The sequence below is a fragment of the Eumetopias jubatus genome, unplaced genomic scaffold (genome assembly GCF_037043125.1).
Source record: "Eumetopias jubatus isolate StellerSeaLion01/CBP00866 unplaced genomic scaffold, mEumJub1_p1.0 scaffold_11, whole genome shotgun sequence".
Classification (NCBI taxonomy): domain Eukaryota; kingdom Metazoa; phylum Chordata; class Mammalia; order Carnivora; family Otariidae; genus Eumetopias; species Eumetopias jubatus.
This window is the reverse complement of record NW_028274817.1, coordinates 74788273-74795880: the sequence shown is the minus strand read 5'-3', so window position 1 is coordinate 74795880 and position 7608 is coordinate 74788273. Positions and strand designations below refer to the sequence as shown.

General features: G+C 39.1%; 1 pseudogene; it reads right to left on the bottom strand.

Annotated features, from left to right (window-relative positions):
• Positions 1–5577: 5577 nt before the first annotated feature.
• On the bottom strand, positions 5578–6953 carry LOC114226493 (armadillo repeat-containing protein 1-like; annotated as a pseudogene).
• Positions 6954–7608: the final 655 nt, after the last annotated feature.

Here is a 7608-nt window from a genome sequence, read left to right as displayed (position 1 = left end):
TACTAGCTAGGATTTTGTTGAGGATTTTGGAATCCATATTCATCAGGGATATCAGTCTGAGAATCTCCTTTTTGATGGGGTCTTTGCCTGGTTTGGGGATTAAGGTAAGGCTGGCCTCATAGAATGAGTTTGGAAGTTTTCCTTCTGTTTCTATTTTTTGAAACAGCTTCAGTAGAATAGGTAATATTTCTTCTTTGAATGTTTGGTAGAATTCCCCAGGGAATTCATCAGGCCCTGGACTCTTGTTTTTTGGGAGGTTTTTGATCACTTCTTCAATCTTGTTACTGGTTATTGGCCTATTCAGGTTGTCAATTTCTTCGTGTTTCAGTCTTGGCAGCTTATAGGTTTCCAGTAAGGCCTCCATTTCAGCCAGATTGCTCGGTTTATTGGCATATGGTTGTTGATAATAATTTCTAATAATTGTTTCTATTTCCTTGGTGTTAGTCGTGATCTCTCCCCTCTCATTCATAATTTTATTGATTTGGGTCCTTTTTCTTTTCTTTTGGATAAGTGTGGCTGGTGGTTTATCGATCTTATTAATTCTTTCAAAGAATCAACTTCTAGTTTCGTTGATCTGATCTACTGTGTTTCTGGTTTCTAATTCATTGATCTCTGCTCTAATGTTAATTATTTCTCTTCTGATGCATGGCTTAGGCATTGTTTGTTGCTTTTTCTCTAGTTTTAAGGTTAGTGAATTCGGGATTTTTCTATTTTTTTTTAGTGAGGCTTGGATGGCTATGTATTTCCCCCTTCAGACTGCCTTTGCAATATCCTGTAGGTTTTGGACTGATGTGTTTTCGTTCTCATTGGTTTCCATGAATTGTTTAAGTTCTTCTTTGATTTCCTGGTTGACCCAAACATTCTCGAGCAGAGTGGTCTTCAGCTTCCAAGTGTTTGAATTTCTGCCAATTTTTTTTTGTGTGTGTGTTTGAGCTCCAGTTTTAAAGCATTGTGGTCTGAGAATATACAGGGAATAATCTCAGTCTTTTGGTATCAGTTGAGAGCTGATTTGTGACCCAGTATGTGGTCTATTCTGGAGAAAGTTCCATGTGCGCTTGAGAAGAATGTGTATTCTCTTGTTTTAGGGTGGAATGTTCTGTATATATCTATGAGGTCCATCTGGTCCAGTGTGTCATTCAAAGCTCTTGTTTGTTTGTTGATTTTCTGCTTAAATGATCTATTGCTGAGGGTGGAGTATTCAGGTCTCCTATAATTAACATATTGTTATTAATATGACTCTTTATTTTGGTGAACAATTGGCTTATGTAGATGGCTGCTACCATGTTGGGGGCATAGATATTTACAATTGTTAGATCTTCTTGTTGGATAGACCCTTTAAGAATGATATAGTGTCCTTCTGTGTCTCTAACTACAGTCTTCAGCTTAAAATCTAATTTGTCTGATATAAGAATTGCTACCCCAGCTTTCTTTTGAGGTCCGCTGCCATGGAAGATGGATCTCCATCCTTTCACTTTCAGTCTGGATGATTCTTCAGGTTCAAAATGAGTCTCATATGGATGGGTCCTTTTTATCCAGTCTGCAACCCTGTGCCATTTTATGGGAGCATTTAGGCTGTTCACGTTGAGAGTGATTACTGAAAGACATGAATTTATTGTCATCATGTTGCCTGTGAAGACGTTGTTTTTATAGATTGTCCCTGTAAGTTTCTGTTGTATATTACTCTTGGGGTTTTTCTATTTCTTGCAGGGCCAGCTTAGTGGTCACATATTCTTTCAGTTTCTGCTGGTTGTGGAAGTTCTGTATTGCTCCATCCATTCTAAATGACAGCCTTGCTGGACAAAGTATTCTTGGCTTCATGTTCTTCTTGTTTATTACACTGAATATATGTTGCCAGGTCTTTCTGGCTTGCCAGGTCTCTGTGGATAAGTCTGACATTATTCTGATGTTCCTCCCTCTGTATGTAAGGAATCTCTTCCCCCAACTGCCCTTAAGATGGTTTCCTTGGTTGTAAGATTTGTGAGTTTTATTGTTACATGCCGGGGTGTTGACCTGTTTTCCTTGATCTTGGGGGGGGGTCCTCTCTGCCTCTAGGACATGAATGTTTGTTTCATTCCCCAGATTAGGGAAGTTCTCAGCTATGATTTGCTCAAATATATCTTCTAGTCCTCTCTCTCTCTCCACCCCCTCTGGGATTCCAATAATTCTGACATTGGAACACTTCATGGTGTCACCTATTTCTCTGATACTATTTTCATGGATTCTGAGTTGTTTTCCCTGGCCTCCACTTTTCCCTTTTATCTATTAAATTGTCTTCCAGCTCATTAATTTGTTCTTCTGCCTCACTTACCCTAGCTGTTAGATTATCTAGATTAGATTGGACCTCATTGATAGCATTTTTAAATTCTGACAATTCAGCTTTCATTTCTGCCCTTAGAGAGTCTATGTAGCCATTAATTGATTTCTCCATTCTAGCTATTGTCGTCACATTTGCTAACCTGAATTCCATCTCCAACACCTTGGTTATGTCTGCATCCATTTATAAATCTGTGGCATAAGTCATAATCTCTGAGTCTTTCTTATTTTGGAGATCTTCCTCCTAGTCATTCTTGACTGGTGTTTGAGGGAATGTATGGAATCCAAATTATTGACCAGAACCCAAGCAAGATGCACCTGTTTTCTAGGGACATTAGGGTTGCTGGCCTCTTGTTTTCCCAGCCTGTCTTTTGTGGGAGGGGCTTGCTGTGCTGTTACTCAGGCACCTCTGTTTGGCTGAGTTGCCCTGCCCCCCTGTGGTGTGGGATGGGCTCAGTGGGAACCAGTTTTGGGGGGCTTTTTTTCTCTGGCAGCTTTCCCTGGTGGCTTTCAGTATCTCTTCCATGAGTCAGAGCAGAAGAGACTCTTTCCAACCCTCTGCCTCAAAGCAGAGATCGCAGTCTGTTCTTCAGTGAGCTCTCCAGGCCACACTATCTCCATTTCTGTCTGTGCTGCTATATCCTGTATTGTCCTGGGTTGTGTGCCCCTCCGCGGTGCTCCCAGTCTTGCCTCCAGGTCGGGGCACGTCTCTGACCTTTGTGCTTCTAAAACTGCCAGCTGCTCCCAGTTCACACGCACAACCCCACCACTCCAGGTTTCCATCCCAGGGGCTGCCCTAAAGTCCTTTCCCCACCACTACCGGTCTGTGACTCTGTGCCCTGTCCACAGCGTGGGAGGCTATTGCTCACTGGTGGTGTAGGATCCCCATGGCCATGCTCCCTCCCCCTGCCGTTTATCCTCTGCTTTGTGCCTGCGGAATCACGGCTCCCTGCTTTGTACCTCAAAACCAACCACCTGCAATATTCTGTTTGTAGAGATCCAGATCTTCTTACATCTCAGGCTGATTTCTTGGGTGCTCAGAGTGGTCTGGTAGATATCCAGCTCAATTCCAGGGACCGGTTGGAATAGGGTCCCCTACTCCTCCACCATCTTTTTCCTGCCTCATCTTTCTTTAACCCAAAGGGAATTTCAGGACCAGAAAAATTTTAATTCAACTAATATGTATTAAACACATAGTATGTTTTTAGCCCCCTATTTTGTCCCAATAACATGTACATGAAGAATACTGACACATGGTAAATGTCTGCTGCTTTGTTTTTTTTTTTACAATATCCATTCAATTTTAATTATGTTACCTTTTATTATTTTGCAATATATTTCAAAAATGCTGTTACAGTTGCCTTAACTGCTCTATAAGACCTGGAATGAAAGAACACTTAGAATTAGAACACACAGACATCAGGCTGTAATACCTACTTGTGCTAACTATTAGTACCAGGAGATGTAGTTTTTTAAATAGGCAGATGTGTGGCAATGCAAAATAAAATATAAACTTGTTAAAACAAACAGTAAACTTTGTTTTAATAGCTATGGAAACAGGTGGTTTTGTTTTCGTTTTTCAATACATCTGGTTCTGGCAGCAAGTTGTATTATGCATTTAAAGCAATACACGCCCTGGAAGCTTCTATTTTGAGTTGTGCGTGTCATCTGAATTAGAGCCCAGACACATGAAAAATATCATTCCTAATCCTCTCACTACCCTTCCCTCTAGAATGTCATGATTCTTGTTGGTGAAGTAGTTTACAATATTTTTTTTCCAGTGACACTGAATGCTTTTAATTTTCTCTAAAAAAGAAGTGATGAAAATACAAGGAACCTTCCAGGGTCCAGTTTTCACCTCACATTCTCCATGAGCAGTAAAGTAGCAGTTCTACATGTTGATGAAAAAGAATTTCAGTTTCCCCATATTAGTTTCTTAATCATATTAGCATTAAAATTGATCTGGACTTAGCTGGATTTCCAAAAGGAAAATTTATTTGCCAAATATTTCAGAAATTTAGTAGCATTACATATATGTAATTAGCTCTTATCTACCAAAAATATATGTGTGTGTGTGTGTGTGTGTGTATTTATTTAACTTACCTTCACTGAATTTCTTTTTTTCTGCTAGACATGAGAATAAGATTAAGTGGACCAATGTTGGCTTTTTTACTTTATAAGCAATAATTTGAGTCTTTTTTTCATTCAGTACAATTGCATGTTCATAATAAATTCACAAATGGCGATACAAGGAAATACTTACTGAATAGGACTCTGCCAAGCAATTCATGTTTTAAGGTTAGACTCTACCAAGTGGCACTATGGCATTATAGGCATTCAATTTTTGTTTTCTTTTTTCAAGTTTGTCAGTTCTTTACTATATTTTTTCCTAGCAAGGGATGGTATATGATCACAAAGTAAGGCCTAGAGACCATTTATAGTTGCTTCCAGTATTGGACAGAACACTTAAGAGCTGATATAAGCCAAACTGAACAATAGTCAAATGGAACCACATCTGATTACATTCAAATAGTCTCCAATAGTACTTTGCTAATATACATGTTTCCTTCTTCTTGGCTGATTTTCTGTTGATTAAAATTACAACAAATAAGATTGCAAAGTTTTTGTAGACTTGTAGTTTTAGGGGACTGCTATGTACATATGCATATATTTTAATTCACAAAATGTCTCTATAGTAATGTTCTTTCTATAAACATGGTTGGCAAAATAAAAAAGGCACAAAAGGGGGATAATGAGAAATGTTTTCAACTTTCAGTGAAGAATACCAAAGCAAGCATCTTTCATGAAAAAAAGCAGAGAAAAATGATCAGTAATTCATGCACAACATGAGCTAAAGAAACCCCCCCAAAAAACAAAAAACAAACAAACAAAAAAACCCTTCTCTTCAGATATGTCTTTAGGCTTGAGGAGAAAATTAGTTTTCTTAATCACTTCATGTAAAATAAAATGTAAAGCTGCACATATATATGTCTGGTTTAACAGTGGACCCATTTTTTTTTTAAGTGAGGCAATTAAAGGAAAACAAAACCAAAATACCTTCATAAACAAAGAACTCCACCTGTAACCTCTGTCCTTTTTACTGAGTGGGGCAAAATGTCCAATAAAATGTAAAATGCAGCATACGCAATCATGTAATCTAAAAACTTCATGATAACTTACTGCAAATTGCACTTGATGGTTCACCACAACAATGGAAAACTGGCCCCTTTTTGGCTCACACAGTCCTTGAGACCCAAAGTGAAGTCACCAGTAAAACGATCTGGATAAAAAGTTTTCAGCTGTGCTCAGCCAGCTAGCTCCAACCACTGGGTGTGGGCCATTCCGGGACACTGCTTTGTCTCTCACTTGTGGAACTCTCATCTTCAGGCAGGTTATCAGGCAGTTCTGTGTTCTGTTCTACTTCCACAGGCGTATCTTGTAATGGGACCAGCATCTCTTCTCCACTTTCACTTTTCGCAACTAGCTGAGCCTTCATAACCTTGGTTGATGCCAAAGTCTCTGCTTTCAAATCTGAATGGATCTGCAGCACACATCTTTGACAGCCATTTGAAAAGTAAAGCTAATAACACCTTTAATTTTTTTTTCTTTTCTCTAGCTTTATTGTAAGAATACAGTATATAATGCATATAATATACAAGGTATGTGGTCATCGACTGTTAATGTTACCAGTAAAGCTTCCCATCAGCAGTCAGCTATTAGTAAAGTTTTGGGGAGTTGGAAGTTACACGTGGATTTTCTACTGTGGGAGGAAGAGGGGGTTCCCCTAACCTCCATGTCGTTCAAGGGTCAACTGTAAATGTGGAAACCATTTTTGCAGTTTATTAAGAGTTAGGCACGAGAAGGCTCTGCAGCCTTAATTTTCTTAGTTGTTATGTTGTTAATAGAGTGCAAGTTTAACAGGATTTTTTTTAAAGATGATTTAACCTCGGTTTTAATCTTATAATGAATACTAAGCTGCAAAAAGATGTTTAGTCATTTATTAAATTTCTGGAGCTTTATGGCTATGGACAGCAATACAGATAGGATTTCTAGGGGCACAGAAGATGTGAATCTTAAATCTAAATAGGAGCTTAATAGAGACAGCAAAGTGGACTGTCTCTATTTAATAAGACCTTTAATTTTTAAAAAAGCCTCTTCTCAGAGATTTCTCCGAGCTGTATCATCAAGACCATCTATGTGCAAAACCACTGTTTTGACACGTTTGTTTGTAGTTCCCAGAAAAAACTGAGCTTTCCTTCTACGTGAATTCATTTCATTGAAACTATCACCATCTGCCATATTGCAAGACTGAAGAAAGTCATAAATTTCAAAGCCAGCAGTTTTGTTTCTCCTGGAGTTGTAGTCTTCTGTATAACATTTTGCAAACTTAACACCATCCCCAGTTCTCCTTTCATCTTTTCTCTGTTAGCATGGTGTTCTGCCAAGTACCGAAGAGCAAGCAAAGCTGGGTGGACAACAGGGGGGTTGGGATGGTCCATAAGCAAAATAAGGCCAGGCAGACATCCCTGATCCTGGACAATGGCTCTTCTATTTAATGGATCTGCTCCTAGAACCTATAGCTCATTAACTACCGAGAGAGTATCAGGTTCTTCATTCATGGTGGAGGAGGAAGAATTCATCTTCTATGCCATACACATGAACAAAATCTTCTTAAATTCACACCAGAGCTTTAGGGGTCCACAGCCTGCTGCACCATCAGGGCCACATCAACGAATGAGGTACAGGGACCCAGGAGCTTCACAGTGGGTCCCTCTGCAGCCGCAGCCTCAGCGGTGGCAAAGGACAGGGTTAACTTTAGAAGCCAAAGAGCAAGCTGCAGCACTGTTTAAATTAAATATATATAAAGAATTTTTGAAGCTAGGTGATGGGTTCACAGGGTTTGTTTTACTATTCTCACTACTTTTGTATACTTTTGGAAATTTCCATATACCAAAGTTTTTAAAAAGAACAAAAAAGAGCAGGAAGCAGGAAACAAGGATGTCACACAATGGACCTAAGAGTACTTACAAAGCAATATTTAGCCCTAGCACCTGCAAACCAATATGCTGGGTATGTGTGAAGCTAGTATTGGTATGTATGTAGGTAGCACAGAAGGTAGGAACATGTGTGAATGAATATGGTTGTGTGCCTTTGTGTCTGTATATCATCTTGTATGTAGAGTGATATGGTTGTATGTGCACACAAAAGAGTGCATGTGTGCAAAGGAGTATAAGAATGTGACAGATTGTAGACATTTTTATGCTTAAGGGGGTGAATGTACACATTGCTAGTACA